Source organism: Rhincodon typus, chromosome 20 (assembly GCF_021869965.1).
Source record: "Rhincodon typus isolate 14 chromosome 20, sRhiTyp1.1, whole genome shotgun sequence".
Classification (NCBI taxonomy): domain Eukaryota; kingdom Metazoa; phylum Chordata; class Chondrichthyes; order Orectolobiformes; family Rhincodontidae; genus Rhincodon; species Rhincodon typus.
Window position 1 is genome coordinate 46,824,422 of NC_063351.1, and position 17,559 is coordinate 46,841,980.

The 17,559-nt window shown below is 42.9% G+C and overlaps 1 long non-coding RNA gene across 1 annotated transcript in view; it reads right to left on the bottom strand.

The window, feature by feature from the left end:
• The window catches only part of LOC109925326, a 34,912-nt gene extending 26,280 nt beyond the window's left edge, over positions 1–8,632 (bottom strand). Inside the window, exon 1 of the long non-coding RNA XR_007264254.1 lies at positions 8,613–8,632. This is a non-coding gene — a long non-coding RNA (uncharacterized LOC109925326). The remainder of the gene's footprint in view (positions 1–8,612) is intronic.
• Positions 8,633–17,559: the final 8,927 nt, after the last annotated feature.

Here is a 17,559-nt window from a genome sequence, read left to right on the forward strand (position 1 = left end):
GCCCTCTGCAACTGGATCCTCAGCTTTCTGACCCATGGGCCACAATCCGTGAGGATAGGTAACTGCACCTCCTCCACAATAACACTCAGCACTGGAGCCCCCTAAGGATGCGTCCTCAGGCCCTTAATGTACTCCTACGACTGTGTTGCCAAATTCCAAATGGATGCCGTCTACAAGTTCACTTATGACACCACTGCAGTCAGACGGATATCTAACAACAAGTCAAAATACAGAAGGGAGATGGAGGGCTCGGTGTCGTGGTGCAATGAAAATAATCTGTTTCTCCACGTTGGCAAAACTAAAGAACTGATCATCGACTTCAGAAAGAAAGGAGGAGAACACGCCCCCATCTACATCAACGAAACTGAGGTTGAGAGGGTGAAGAGCATCAAGTTCTTCGGAGTGATGATAACCAACAACCTGTCCTGGACTTCCTACATAAATACTACAGTCAAAAAGGCACAACAACGCCTCTTCTTCCTCAAGCAGCTCGGGAAATTTGGCATGTCCATAACCTCCCTCACCAACTTCTACAGATGCACCATATCTATATATTGTCCGGGTGCATAACGGCCTGGCATGGCAACTGCTCTGCCCAGGACTGTAAGAAACTACAAAAGGTGGTGTGCACAGCCCAGACCATCACAGAAGCCAACCTCCCATCCATGGACTCTATTTACACGGCTCGCTGCTGTGGAAAGGCTGCCAACATCATCAAAGACCCATCGCACTCTGGTAATGATCTCCTACAGCCTCTTTGTCGGGTAGAAGATACTGAAGCCTGAACACACGCATCAGCAGGTTCAGGAACAGCTTCTTTCTGATCATTATCAGTTTTGAACGGACTCTAGCCTCAAATAATGTAACCTGCAATGTAACCTGTATGCCTCTAAGTCTTTTTGATCTGTACATCCCTTGCTTGCTGCGATCTGCCTTTACCGCTCGTAAACAAAGCTTTTCACTGTATTTCGGTACACGTGACAATAAATCAATCAATCAGTCAATCAAGCAAGAATGTCAAATTTCAAACGGAGTAACAATTTGTTCTACATTAGACTTGCTGCTTGCTAACAAGTCCATTCTGATTGGTTGAGGTTTTGCTGTGACGAATCATCAGGGAACTGTGTTCTCCCACGTTTCTGTTCAATTCAGGAAACGGGCAATGGTTGGAAAGGTTTCTTTATCTTGCAGAGGACAGTTCTGTGCAAATTAAAATAAGCAGCTTCTAGCAAATAAATGCAGGCTACTTAATGAGACCAACTCATAATCTTAAATTGGTAATTCTTACCGCATTTTGGATTATTTAGCAAGTGCTGTCAAGTTGTGGAATCACATCTAACGTTAGACATACTATTGTACGAGTTTGGCAAGCACAGGCTATTTGAGGCTGTCAGTACTCTGGCTGTGGGCGTTGGTTTAGTTTAGTTGGCTGGAAAGTTGGCTTGTGAAGCAGTGTGATCCCAACAGCGTGGGTTCAGTTCCCGTGCTAGCTGAGCTTGTTGTGAAGGACTCTGCTTCTCAACCTCTGCCCTCACCTGAGATGTGGTGACCCTCAGGTTAAATCACCATCAGTTGTCTCTCTTTAGTGAAGTGTGTAAGGAAATTCTTACAGGCAGCTCCCAATTCAAGCATAGCAAATGTATCAATCCACATGTTTCACAATTTAAAATCCTTGAATCAAAAGAACTTGATGTGATTTGTAAAGCCAAATATGAGACTGTTGGCAATGTTTAACCTTTATTGTGAAGGAATGCAAGGCAAATGATAATACAGTGCTCCCAATATTTAAAACTGCGTTCTATGCCATTAAATCAACAATTAGAATGCTTGGGACAAATAATCACTCACAAATTCTTTTCTTGATCCTTTGAGTGTTGTCAGTATTTTCTAATTTTATGTCAGATTTCCAGCATTTGCAGTATTTTGAGTTTGCTTACTTCTGATTGTTAGTTGCAAGCTGAACAACGGCTGCTAATGCCACAACAACTTTCATTTATAAATGAGATTACCATAGCAAATTGTACTGGAGAAGTTCAGGAAACAAATACTTGCTAAGCTAAGTACAGTGGATGTACTGCATTTAGATATCCAGAAGGTATTTAACAAGTGACCACAAAAGTTACCACATGGAATAAGAGCTCGTGGTGTAGGGGTTAACATATCAGCATGGATAAACTGGTGAACTGCTGCAGGAATCGTATTATAACCTCAAGAATTTGAAATCTATATAAATTATTTGAATGAAGGGATTTTTTAAAAAATTCACTTGTGGGATGTGGGCATTGCTGGCTGCCTTGCAATTATTGCCCGTCCCTAGATGCCCCTTGAGAAGGTAGTGGTGAGCTGCCTTCTTGAACTGTTGCAGTCCATGTGCTGTAGGTAGATCTAAATGTTCTTAGGGAGGGAATTTCATGATTTTGACCCAGCAACAGTGAAGGAACGCCGATATATTTCCAAGTCAGGATGGTGAGTGACTTGGAGGGGAACCTGCAGGGAGTTGGTGTCCCCATGTATTTGCTGCCCTTGTCCTTCAAGACGGCAGTGCACATGGGGTTGGAAGGTGCTGTCTAAGGATCTTTGGTGAATTTCTGCAGTGCATCTTGTAGAAAGTATACACTGCTGATACCGAGTGTTGATGGTGGAGGGAGTGGATGCTTGTGGATGTGGTGCCAATCAAGCAGGCTGCTTTGTCCTGGATGGTGTCAAGCTTCTTGAGTGTTGTTGGACCTGCACTCATCCAGGCAAGTGGGGAGTATTCCATCATACTCCTGACTTGTGCCTTGTAGATGACGGACAGGCTTTGGGGAGTCAGGAGGTGAGTTACTTGCCACAGTATTCCAAGCCTCTGACCTGTTCTTGTAGCTGATGTATTTATATAGCAAGTCCAGTTCAGTTTCTGGTCAATGGTAATCCCCAGGGCATTGATAGTGAGGGATTCAGTGATGGTAACACCATTGAAAGGTCAGGGACAGTAGTTAGATTGTTTCTTATTGAAGATGGTGATTGCCTGGCTTTTGAATGTTAGCCAAGCCTGTATATTGTCCAGATCTTGCTGCATTTGGACATGGCCTGCTTAAGTATCTGGGGAACCAGATGATTGCTAAATATGCTGATGACATACAGATGACGAGGAAACATGTACACACACTGCCTACTTTAACTCAACAAAATAGGTGACAGCCGTGATCCAGTTCATTTCTGTTCTTTGCCCAAACATAGTCAACCTGCATGGTTTAAATTTAAACAAAGTTTGGCAATGAACAATCAGTCATCATGAACTGGTGCATTCTCCATGGCAATGCCTCTGCTGCCATCAAAGTCCACTTCCCAACAAATCAATGCTGTCCTCTTTACCACGGCAATGAAAAAGTCATTGGGGGTTCTGCAGCAGAAGCCTTTTGTGACGTCACCCTCCAGGGCATTTACAGGAACTGAGCCACGCTTTGTTCTGCTTCCTACCTTGTGATATACCACATGCAGATCCTGGCTCTAATCTAGCCTGTAATATTGGTGCTGTGCCAATATCTGAGCCAATGGTTGTGAGTGTTAGGTTGAGTGATGGAGGTAGCTGCTCAAAGCTTTCCTTCTCCCCTCAGCGGCTTTGCGGGAGCTGAGCAGCCAGCTGTTCTTGACTACCTGAAAGTACAAAGCATAGAAGGAGTGGGTAGTGGTGCCAAAGAGTTGAGCCAGGAGGAATGTGAAGGTTCTGCAGTCCAGTCATCCTTAAGGATGACAATGAGGAGCAAGTAGGGAATCTGTATTATGCAGTAACCTGGCATCATGTTCAATGGAGCAGGATGTGACATTGATTCCATGGCACTGCTGCCCATCGCCCTGTGGACCATTTGCTCAAGGGATGCATTCTTGGTGCTCCACCACCAGTCATCTGCATCATCGTGGGCATCATTCCCCTGCAAGACCTAGAGACAGAAGACTGTCAGTAACTACATGCTACTGTGTTTGGATGTTGCCATAGTGACTACCTTTGCCACTTTTCCAAGATTAAACGCAAGAGTTTCCAGCTTCCTGCTCGAAACAGGAACTCTCCTTCCTGGTGTTGGCCTCCCACCACAGCAAGTGCAGGATGGCATCGAGGGCATTGCTCCCTCCCCTGGTTGTAACAGCAAGTTCCTTAATGGGTTTTTGTCAAGAAGACTGCAATTCACATCCCCTTTATAAGGACTGTGCCTTTAAAAAGGACTGCCAGGAATGTAGGGATCTTCCACAATGTTATTTGGGCCATTCATGGTGTGACAGGTGAAATAACTATACAGAGGCAGGTATCCACCATCAGGTCACCCTTTTATTACACGTGAACCCTCCTTGACTATACTACTGCCTCATACAGAGTCGTGGAGGTGCACAGCATGGAAACAGACCCTTGAGTCCAACTCGTCCATGCTGACCCAATATCCTAAATTAATTTTGTCCCATTTGCCAGCATTTGGCCCATATCCCTCTAAACCCTTCCTATTCATATTCCCATCCAGATGCCTTTTAAATGTTGTAATTGTAACAGCCTAGACCACTTCCTCTAACAGCTCATTCTATATATGCACCACCCTCTGCCTGAAAAAGTTGCCCTTTAGGTCCTTTTTAAATCTTTCCCCTCTCACCTTAAGCCTATTCCCTCTGGTTTTGGATTCCCCATCCCAGGGAAAAGACCTTGACTATTCAGCCTCTTCATGCCCCTCATGATTTTATAAGCCTCTATAAGGTCACCCCTCAGCCTCCAGCACTCCAGAGAGAAAAGCCCCAGCCTATTCAGCCTCTCCCTATTGCTCAAGCCTGGCAACATCCTTGTAAATCTTTTCTGAATCCTTTCAAATTTCAACAACATCCTTCCTATAGCAGAGAGACCAGAATTGCACACAGTAAGTGGCCAAAGCAATGTCCTGTACAGCCGCAACATGACCTCCCAACTCCTATACTCAATGTATTGACCAATAAAGGCAAGCATACCGAACACCTTCTTCACTATTCTGTCTACCTGCGACTCCACTTTCAAGGAACTATGAACCTATACTCCAAGGTCTCTTTGTTCAGCAACATTTCCCAGGACTTTACCACGAAGTGTATAAGTGCTGCCCTGATTTACCTTTCCAAATGCAGCACTTCACATTTATCTAAATTAAACTCCATCCGCCACTCCTCGGCCCATTGGCCCATCTGATCAAGTTCCTGTTCTACTCTGAATTAGCTTTCTCCGCTGTCCACTACACTACCTATTTTGGTGTCATCTGCAAATTTACTAACCATACCTCCTACATTCACATCCAAATCATTTATAAATGACAAAAAGCAGTGGACCCAGCACCGATCCTTGTGGTATACCACTGGTCGCAGGTCTCTAGTCTGAAATAGCAACCTTCCACTGCCACACTCTATCTTCTACTTTTGACCCAGTTCTGTATCCACATGGCTAGTTCTTCCTGCATTCCATGTGATCTAACCTTGCTAACCAGTTGAACACCGTACTGAAGTCCACATAGATCATGTCCATTGCTCGGCCCTCATCAATCTTCTTTGTTACTTCTTCAGAAAAACTGAATTAAGTTAGTGAGACATGATTTCCCACGCACAAAGCCTGATCGACTATCCCTAATCAGTCCTTGCCTTTTCCAAATACATGCAAATCCTGTCCCTCAGGATTCTGTTCAACAACTTACCCACCACTGGTGTCAGGCTCACTGGTCAGGGACTAGAGTATCAGTATCTCTGACATTCACCCTTTTTTGTCTGTCAGCCAGGGCTCTCCGATTGGACCAGATTAACATGCCCGATCAGGGAACTCATATTCTATGAGGTTCAGCTGGCTGACCTCATTACAGTAAGTACATCGCTCCCCCTCGGAGTCCACAGACATAGGCCAGACCTCTCCAGCTCAGGGTCTCTAGACTTGGTGTTTGATACAGGTGGTGCATAATGCAAGGGAGCTCGCCTCTTGCATCAGGAGCACCTCAGTAGACTTTCACTCGCTTCTTCTGGCAGAAAAAGGCATCAAGGAGGCTATATCCATTGTGTCCAGCTTTGTGAAGGACAGTACTCCCCACCCCTGCCATGTTTGTGTATAAATCCTTTAGGTGAAGGATTGGGTGTTTATCCAGCTGCAAAAAGTGGTTTACCATTTGTTTAAAATTTCCACAAAGGCGAATCGACCCACTGGGCTTCACAATCAGTATGTCCGGTACAGCCCATTCTGCAAATTGTACTGATTTGATGGTTCCTTCACCGTCCAGCCCTCTGATTTCTGCTTCTACTTTTGCCCAAGAGGCAAATGTCACTGGTGAGCATTGTAGAATCATGGAGTTGTTTCCTAGTCAAAATGCAAGGTGGCCTTAACTCCTCTGATAGTCCCTAGACCTTCCTGGAAGACTTTCATTTAGGTGAATGAGTGAATTAGAACTTCACTCAGGCAGCCAGTTTCCAATTGAAAAATGTTGAGCCAGTCTCGGTGAATTTGTGGCAATTAATTCTACCCCATCAAGCTTGGACCCAAGCCTTTTACTACAATCACTTGCTTCTCATACAAGACCGGAACAGAAGTTGTAAATGCTTCCTGGTACAGGTTTTTAGTCCAACCGAGGTCTCACACAAACTTAAAGACTGGAGTCGAAATTTGTTAAAGACTGGTTCTGCGATCGCTCAAATGGTCGGGCTGATATCAACTTCCATTAGAACCAGGTGACCATGTAACCAAGAGTTTATTTTGACTGTTTCTGATTTGGATGTTGCTAAGCAATCTAACTGTTCCAAACAAGATATAGGTGGACTTTCCCAGGTATGAAATCTCTTAGTTACTGATCTATGAGCTGTCTTACTCAGTTTAAGTCCAGTAGACTCTTCTACTGTCTTGAGTCCGCATACCAGCAAAAACAACAATGGCTTCCTGGCCAGAATCGTGAAGAAAATTTTAGCCAGTGGCTGAGGCTTGGCTTTGTTTTGGGGTTTTGCTGTGGGCCGACTTAGAGACTTATTAGGATATGTCCTGAGTGAGATTATCCAATTGCCTTCACTCAAGTGGCATTCCCCTGAGCTCAGTCGTATTGGTGAGGGTGTCCACTTCTGTTGGAATATCCGGCAACTCATATGCTCCACTTGCCGCATTTTCCCATGATAAAGCCAGTTGTAGTGCCTGTTTGAAATCTAGCTGGGCTTCAGCTTGTAGGTGCTTTTGTATAGTTACATCATTAATCCCACCTACCAGACAGTCTCTAAGCATCTTGTTAAAGGTTAAATGAAACTCACAGCCTTCTGCCAGTTATCTTAACCTCATCAAAAGTCCTGATTTGGATTCCTCTGGTTCTTAAACTGCCAAATAAAACTGATAGTGTCTCAGAATTAATGGAGGCTTGGGGTCACAATATTCCTTAACTATGTCTGTCAATTCTTGAAAGGTTTTAGTATCTGGTACCTCAGGGAAAGTGAGGCTCCTAATGGCAGAAAAAGCTGCAGCTCCACAGGTTGTCAGGAGAATTACTCCTTTTTGTCTGCTACAATGTCACTTGCCCAGAAAAATAACACATTCTTTCCACATACTAGACCCAGCCGTTGACAACAGGGTTGAATGAGTCGAGCTTCCCACACAGGCATGATGTAAGAAATGCTTAACCCCCCCCACTCAAAGATGACTGTTGAGAGTGAGTTTCTTCCGCACCATGTTTTATTCTCGTCACCACTGATGTAACTCCACAGAGGCCAGTATCCTGTTAATAAGTCACCCTTAAAATACTTGTGAACAGCCCTTGACTACAGTACTGTCTCTTTCAGGGTCAGCGACCAGATGTCCACATCTCTGACTCTCACATTTTTTATCTGTCAGCCAGGGCTCCCGGATTGAACTAGATTAACTATGGGGTCCAGCTGACCGACCTCATTATAATTGGTACAACAGTGATGTTGGCACTGAAAACAAGTCTGGGACTGTACAGAAACTAATCTTAGTCACACTGCAATCGGGGAAGTGAGGAAGACTGATAAAGTGTGGCATCTCCCCCACCTCATTTCCAATGCGAATCATAACCTCAGCACCCAACTTTCAGGGCAAACAAATTTCATACCTTGCTGTCAGTTATAGTTCTTTAATATGATTGGTTGAAGATCCTCTCAATTACTTGTGTTATAAAACAGAGGTCTACACATCCCCGCACCCCGATAACTAAAATCAAAACACACAGAGAGGCTCGTCTCACCCTGCAATCTGTTAAACAAAGTGTGAAAATTGGTATAACCTGCCTCTCATCAACAATCTGTTATAGAGGAGTGGTTAAATGAAATAAACTCTTGACATTCACTCTACAATCAACAAGTAACAATTTATTTATCTAACTCTAACAGTGAACAAATTAACTGAACTATTAACAAACAGAACAATTCCCCTCTAACTATTAACTATTTCCAAATAAAGCAAGATTCTAATGGTATGCTATTCCAATAAATACAATTCCCACTTATACAAAGCAAAATAAAAAAAATAAGAACTTAGTCTCTCCAATTTATAGCCCGGTTACGTCTTCCAGAATGTTCTGTGTCTTCTCCATTGATCTTCCATTAGGAACACCTTCTCCATTGAATTCTTCTGTCAGGAATGTTAACTAGGAGTGCCTCAGTACCTTTATTTAGATAATGCTTTCTCAAAGAGCTGGGACAGCTGATCTCTTAGCAGATGGCAGTCTGTTCTCTGCCAATTTTGCAATTGTCCCCTTTTTTTATACCCATGATAACACATCAATTTCTCACAACAGGATTGGTCCTATGTTGTCAAAACCATCAGATTGAAATTTAATTGATTTTTAGTATCTAAGTGCCTGGTTTAAATTAATTGGCTAAATCAAAACTTGTTGTCTTGATAACAAAACAAAACTGGTAATTATCGAGGCTTTTGATACAAATGTTATAATTCAGGTGCTCTGTGCACCTGCAGACCCACAAGCTGCCAACAGAAAGTTTTTCTTCTCCAAGCCTAGAAAAAGCATATCATCTTTTAAAGGGATCATGCACTGATTTCCACCTTACCATTTTATGAACACCTATCTTTTATAAACACCAAATTCTTACATCCTGCCTACCCAACTTCGCAACACCTCCCCCTTTAAGAAAAAATGAACCATCATTATGAAAAGATGGCTTCATTTTTCTTAAAACTTAATGCCATTGTTACTAGAGCCATAGTTCATTAATCTAGAGTTACACATTTCATACTAATTTTATACACATATAACATCAAATACTACTGTTTCTATTTTATATATTTATCTTATGCATTTATCTATCTTATACATTTTTCTTTTAAACCTGTGATAAAGCATTCACAATAACATTTTTATGATCTGCAACATGTATAATCTATAAATTATATGCTTGTAACATAAGGCTCCAATGAAATGACCTGGTGTTTTTGTCCTTAAAATCTTTCCAAAAATGACAAAGAATTGTGCTCAGTATACATTACAGTCTCTGATATATTGTTTGCAACATAAATATTAAAACGTTGTAAGGCCAGTACTAAATTCAATAACTCCTTTTCTATGGTTGAATATCTTTTCTGGTGGAGATTGAGTTTTTTTGAAAAAGAAACCAAATAGCCTTTCAATTCCACGATCACTCTCCTGTAACAACTCAGCTCTCCAACCCCTCCACTGCTACGTCAATGGTGACTTTAAAGGGTTTCAAGAAATTTGACGTGGCTAAAACTGGCATGGGGGTTAACATGGCTTTTAAAGCCTCAAATGCCTCCTGGCATTGTTCTGTCCACCGAAATTTCATGTTCTTCTTTAACAAATCGGTCAGTGGTGCCACCACGTTACTAAGGTTTGGTACAAACATCCTATAGAATCCGCTCAATCCCAAAAAAGGTAGCACTTCCATTTTCAAGGATGGTCTTGGAAATTCCTCGATAGTGTTCATCTTCATGTTCCTCGTTATTATCCGTCCATGTCCGATGTTGTGACCTAAGACCGTCACTTCTACCTTCATGAATCTTGTTTTTGCCAAGTTCATTACCAACTTTGCCTTCTGTAGTCTCTCAAAGAGCTCTGTCAAATGCTTCATGAGATCTTTCCACAAATGGCTAAAGATCACTAAGTCATTTATATTGGACAGCACAATTAGTCAATCCTGCCACAATTCTGTTCATAAGCCTTAGAAAAGTGGCTGGTGCATTTTTCATTCCAAAGGGCATTACTTCAAATTGATGCAGCCCATTTGGGGTTACAAAAGCAGAAACTTCTCTCACTGTCTCCGACAAAGGTACTTGCCAGTAACCACGAAGTAAATCCAACTTTGTGAGAAAAGTGGCTTGTCCCACTTTTTCCATAAGAGTCTTCCAGCCTTTGAATTGAATATGAGTCTGATTTGGTCACAGCATTGACCTTGTGATAATCTACGCAAAATCATTGGGTACCATCAGGTTTGGGAACCAACACGATCAGCAAACTCCACTCACTTTGACTCAGCTCGATGATGCCTTCTTGGAGCATCGCTTCCACTTCCTTCTGTACCTGTGCAGCTTCGAGAGGATCAAACCTGTAGGGGTGTTGTTTTATCGGAACAGCATTCCCTGCGTCAACCTCATGTACTATGGCATTAGTCCTCCCCATTCTTTTTATACATATGTCCTCATAGAGCTGTAACAAGTGTTTCAATTCAGTTCTCTGTTTCTGGGACAGATAGCTCACTACCTTGTTCCATTCTTTAAGGACTTCCTCATAATCAAATTATTCTGAAGCACATCAAAATCCAAATCATCTGGATTTGATTCCTCACTCTGAATGTAGTAACTAATATCTGTTTCGCTGGTTCCCTTTCCCTGTCATAATAAGGTTTCAGCATGTTCACATGACATACCCAATAAATATTTCTTTTTCTATCTGGCATCTTTAACAGATAATTCACCTGACTCAACTTCTTCTCAATCTGATAGGGACCACTAAACCTTGCTTTGAAGGGATTTCTGATCACTGGGAACAATACCAATACTTTATCCCCACAGGCAAACATACAAATTTTAGATTTCTTATCTGCTTCTTGCTTCATTCGATGCTGTGCCACTTTCAAATGTTGTCCAGCTAATTCACTGACTCTGTTTAATTTCTCTCTCACCTCAGATAAATGGTGCTACTGTGAGATCTCTGACTTCAGACCTAGCAACTTTTCCTTCATTAATTTTAAAGTCCTTCTTACTTTGTGTCTAAACATCAATTCAGATGGAGTAAACTGAGTCAATTCATTTGGAGCATCTCTCATGGCAAACAATATAAATGGGATACCTTTATCCCAATCAGTTGGGTATTCCTGGCAATAAACCCTCAGCATTGTCTTTAGGGTCTGATGCCACCTTTCCAATGTTCCCTGGGACTCAGGATGGTACACACTTGATTTAAAGTGTTGGATACCTAAACTGTCCATGACCTCCTGAAATAATTTGGCAGTAAAACTGGTCCCTTGTTCTGACTGAATCTCCCTGGGTAGTCCATAGTGGAAGAAAGCAAGCAACTCCTCCACAACCTTTTTTGCCTTGACATGCCGTAATGGAATTGCATCTGGGAATCCGGTAGACACATCCATTATGGTAAGCAAATACTGGCTCCCACTTCTGGTTTTAGCGAGGGGATCTACACAATCAATCATAACCCATGTGAAAAGTTCTTCAAATGCGGGAATTGGCATCAAAGGTGCTGGTTTTATTACTGCCTGTGGCTTTCCCACTATCCAACACATACGGCAGGTACGGCAAAATTCAACCACATCCTTATGTCATCCAGGCCAATACAAATACTTTTGTATCTTAGCCTGAGTCTTCCTCACTCCTAGATGACCTCCTACCGGTAATTTTTATGATACCCGCAATACTTCCTGTCTGTATGCTACCAGCGACACAATCTGGTGAACTTCCACCCATTTCTCCTTCTGGACTAACCTGCCAAGGTCTCCATTTCCCCCTTAGGATTCTATCCTTAAGGTAATAACATTCAGGAATACATTTTGATTCCTTTTCCGAATAGGGTTTAGGATATAAATCTTTTATTCTCTCATCTTTTTGTTTTAACTTCATTAATCTTTCAGAACTAAACATGTCTGCCTGATCCTCTGCCTGTTTAGGTTTTTCCTTTACCATCCCATCAAACAGATTGTCAGCTAACTGGACCTCAACTCCTTCATCTTTCTCTTTTGTTCTCCCTTTATTTTAACTTATGACTGTGGGATCTTGTCACCACACAGTCCGAAAAAATTCCAGGGTATTTTCCTTTTAACTCTTCAGTTCTCTCGTTTTCTTTTAGCTTCTTCATTACAAGGGGTGTCACTCTCCGCTTTGATCCAGCTAGGTTGTTTCGAAGAACAAACTATATTCCTGGAATAGACACGCTGTCATTCACTCCCGCTTTCACTTCCTCCGTCTTCATTGGACTTTCCAACTTGATCTTACACAGGGGAACACTAAATCTCTCTCCATTTATTCCACAAATCACCACCCTCTGGAGCAACATTTCAGAAAGAATGCAAGTATTTTCATCTCTTACTATTAGAGACTGATCAGCTCCCATATGTCTCAATAGTTTAAAACTTATTTTCCTATTTCCCCCTGTTCTACCTGAGTAAACCTTACCCAGGGGTGAAGTTTTTGAAGAGATTGGGCACAATGTTACTATCCAGCCCATGACTAGGCTGTGCACTCTCCTGCAGCTTCTCGGCTTCTCTTGGGATTTCCTTCACTACCTCAACTGATCCTACTGGTTTAGGCTCTTTTACTACATCCCTTTTCCCAGTGCCTCTCCTAATCCACCAGCATGGTGGCTCAGTGGTTAGCACTGCTGCCTCACAGCGCCAGGGATGCGGGTTTGATTCCACCCTCAGGTGACAGTCTTTGTGGAGTTTGCACATTCTCTCTGTGTCTGTGTGGGTTTCCTCCCATGGTCCCTGTGCAGGTTAGGTGGATTGGCCACGCTAAATTGCCTGTAGTGTTCACGGATTTGTCGATTAGGTGAGTTTATAGTGGGATGGGTTTGGGTGGGATGCTCTGAGGTTCAGTGTGGACTTGTTGGGCTGTAGGGCCTGTTCTCACACTGCAGGGATTCTATAATTCACTGTGGCTTTGTGTGTCCCACCTTATTGCAGTGAAAACACCTGACATCCTTAACCTCTTGCGTTTCTTTTTTTCACACGTGGTAAACTGTTCCCAGTGTGATCTACTTGTTGTTTTTCATTGAAGGATCTCCCTTTTTCCCAATTTCTATCCCTCCCGGAATGAAATTACTGTCGGAAGCTAAATTTCAATTTATGCACTAATGCATATTCATCCACCATCTCTGCAGCTCGTCTCGCTGTTTGAACTTTCTGTTCCTCAACATGAGTTCTTATCATTTCTGGAAGTGAGTTTTTAAACTTCTCCAGCAGAATAATCTCTTTAAGATCCTCATATGTCTTTTCTATCTTTAATGCTTTCACCCATCTATTGAAGTTGCTCTGTTTAATTCTTTCAAACTCGATATAAGTCAGACCTGATTCCTTTCTCATATTTCTGAACCGTTGTCTATATGCTTCTGGTTCCAATTTGTAGGCACTTGAAATAGCCTGTTTCATTTGCTCATAGTCTCTGGACACCTCCTCTGACAGTGCAGCAAACACCTCATTAGCCCTACCTACCAACTTGGTCTGAATTAACATTACCCACACAGTCTCTGGGCAGTTCATCTGTTTTGCCAATTTCTCAAAGGAAATGAAAAAGGTTTCTACAGCTTTTTCATTGAACTGTGGTAATGTTTTGACATATTTGTATATATCCCTAGCAGGTTTTTGGCTCCGATGGGTTTGCTCATCATCACTCTCCTCCTCCTCACTAAACCTATCTTGTAACCTATCATCTCCATCCTTTTAAATTGACTTTCCTGTCTAATTTGCAACATCCAAAGTTCAAACTCTCTCTCTTTCTCTTTTTCACACTGCTTCATCTTTTCCAACTGGGACATTCTTTCCCCTTCTTTATCTTCTAACTCCAATTGTCTCATTTGCAATTTAATTTTTTCTAACTCCACTGCACTTGTCTGTTTCTCTGGTATACCTAAATGCTTGACTAACTCCTTTACAATTTCAGCTTTCCTCTTATCCCAAGTGAAATCCATGTTTCCTAATTCTGAAAGTGTCTCCTTTCTCTGTCTCTCTAAACTTTCTTGGCAATTTTGGGAGCATCCTCAAACCCCAGAAGCTTTTTAGCAACGTTAAGAGCCATTTCCCCACTTTTTATTTAACCAGGAACAAGCAACTGTAATTAAACAGATTTTTCACTTCTCATCTAAGTTTTATTGAAAGATCTAGGATACTAATCCCCAAGTTTGTTTAAATCTGCTGGGACATTTCCTACCTGAAATCTATCCAAAACTGTCTAGATCCATCCAAATCCTTTCAAATTCCAGATCTAATCTGTCCCAACTTCTCCAAATCCCGGACCTGAGCCCCCAGTCTGTTATAAAGCAGAGGTTGAACCCCCCTCCCTCTGATAACTAAAACCGAAACACCCAGCGAGGCTTGTCTCGCCCTATACTCTGTAAAAAGTGGTATAACCTGCCTCTCATCCCAGCCTGTTATAGAGGAGTGGTTAAATGAAATAGACTCCTGACACTCACTTTATAATCAACAAGTAACAATTTATTTATCTAAATCTAACAGTGAACAAAGTAACTTAGCTATAAAGAATTGAACAGTTCTCCTCTAACTACTAACTATTCTCAAATAAAACAAGATTCTAATAGTATGCCATTTCAATAAGTACAAGACCCACTTATATAATCCAAAAAAAAATTAGAACTTAGTTTCTCGAAATCACAGCCTGGTTACATCTTCAAGAATATTCTGCGCCTTCCCCATTGATCTTCTATCAGGAACACCTTCTCTGTTGAATTCTTCTGTCAGTAATATTAACTAAGAGTGCTGCAGTACCTTTACTTAGATGATGCTTTCTGTAAGAACTGAGAAAGCTGATCTTCTGGTAGATGGCAGTTTACTCTCTGCCGATTTTGCAACTGTCCCCATCTTTTGTACCCTTGATGACATATCAATTTCTAACAACAGGATTTGTCCTATGTTGTCAAAACCATTAGATTTAAATTTACTTGGCTTTTGGCATGTAAGGACCTGGTCTAAATGAATTGGCTAAAGCAAAACTTGTCTTGATAACGTAACAAAACAAAACATGGGCTTGATTCTGTCAAGCATCCAGCTTTTTGATAAAAATGATACTATTCAGGTGCTCTGTGCACCTGCAAACCCACATGCTGCTCACAGACTTTTTTTCTTCAAGCCTAGAAAAAGCACATCATCTTTTAAAGTGACCATGCACTGCATTTTGCCCCAATCATTTCATAAACATTAATATTTTACAAACATCAAATTTTAACGTCCTGCCTTCCAACTCACAAGTACTTTACCCAACTTCGCAACACTTATCCTACTCCATATGTCTCCTTTATGGGGCGATGCACAGTATCAGACACATAGGGCTGAATCTTACTTTTTTTAGCTAAGTGCAAGATATGTGTGACTTTTGCAGAGATTTGCATTGTGAGACTGAGCAAGATTTCTCACTGTATCTTACTGGACGCAGCTCATTAACTACCCATCCCACCTTCACGTCCAATTCTATCTCCATTTTACCATGCACTGTTTCCGGAACAATCCACCAGTCACCTGATACCTGGTGAAAGACCAGCATGCCTGGCACCGCACCATCTTTAAAAGCCCATTATACACCCAGATGGGCACCAGCATTGGGAATCTGCCCTGCTCAGTCTAGGTCAGAATCTCAACATGTCTGAGAAGGGGAAGGTGGCATCTCTACATATCAGGGTGGCCCCCAGCATTCAGATCCCTTTCCTGCTAGGATGTTCTGTAAAGCTGTAGACCTCCCCAAGTCCCACCCAACCCATCTACATGAGCTTGCACCTGCCCACATTGCCCCTGCACTCACAGCTCCTGGTATATAGGGTAATCGTGCCGGGTGTGGCCATGCACTGTCCTCAGATTGCACCAGGGTACTCCCCTCCACCGACATTATCCCCCACCACTACCCAACCTCCGTAACAGCCATTCACATCCGTGCTTTACCACATCACGCTTTACAGGTGCAGTTGCCCCTCTTCACAACCGTCATCCCCGCCTTCCCCCCAGCCTGCTTCAGTCACAAGTCTGACTATAGCTCACATCACTCAGACCCCTACAAGATGCTGGTGAGAAAAGCCCAGCCATATTTCCCGACCAGAGTGAGTGATGAGTGTGATTCCCTGAAGGCTGACTGCGCAATAGAATCATAGAATCCCCACAGTGTGGAAACAGGCCCTTCAGCCCAACAAGTCCACCCCGACCCTTGGATCATCTCACCCAGACCCATAACCCACCACCTAAGCTACACATCCCTGAACACTACAGGCAATTTAGCGTAGCCAATCCATCTAGCCTGCAGATCTTTGGACTGTGGGAGGAAACCGGAGCACCCGGAGGAAACCCACACAGACAGTTGCCCAAGGGTGGAATTGAACCCGGGTCCCTGGTGCTGTGAGGCAGCAGGGCTAACCTTTGAGCCACCGTGAGTTGGAAGAGCTACCATGATCATAAAGAATGGTGGAACAGAAATCATCCAAGATCCTCAGAAAGCAGCTTCCAAATCCACGACCACTTCCATCTAGAAGGACAAGGGCAGCAGATACATGGGAACACCACCTCCCACTGCAAGCTCCCCTCCAAACCTCTCACCATCCTGACTTGGAAATATATTGCTTTCCTTCACTGTCACTGGGTCAAAATTGTGAATTCCCTCCCTATCTACAGGTGGGTCTATCTACAGCAGATGGACTACACTGGTTCAAGAAAGCAGCTCACCACCACCTTCTTAAGAGATAGTAGGAACTGCAGACGTTGGAGAATCTGAGATAACAAGGTGTAGAGCTGGATGAACACAGCAGGCCAAGCAGGAACAGTAAACTGACATTTCGGGCTAGGCCCTTCTTCAGAGTCTTCCTGCTCCTCTGATGCTGCTTGGCCTGCTGTGTTCATCCAGCTCTACACCTTGTTACCACCTTCTTAAGGGCAGCTAGGGACAGGCAGTAAATGCTAGGCAGCCAGCGGTTCCCACATCCCACAAATAATTAAATTTTAAAGAAAGACTCAAAAGGCCTACTCCTGCTCCTGTTTTCTATGTTTCTTTGAAAGCTCTGGGACCTGAGCTCAGCTTCTGTCCCCCACAATACTGCCTAGGCAGAAGGTTAACTGCTGGAGAGGCTCTCTGGATTGTGGCTGGATTAGAGTAGGAGCGCCCTCTGCAGGTTGTGTTGAATTTTCCCAGGATGGGATTGGCTGAGGTGGGGTGTGGGGGTATGGGATTGGTGGAATCTTAGGGTTTGGGGGAAATGGGATTGGCTGAGGGGAGTGTGGGGGTATGAGATTGGTAGAATCTTAGGGTTTGGGGAAAATGGGATTGGCTGAGGTGGGATATGGGGGTATGAGATTGGTAGAATCTTAGGGTTTGGGGGGAAATGGGATTGGCTGAGGTGGGGTGTGGGGGTATGGGATTGG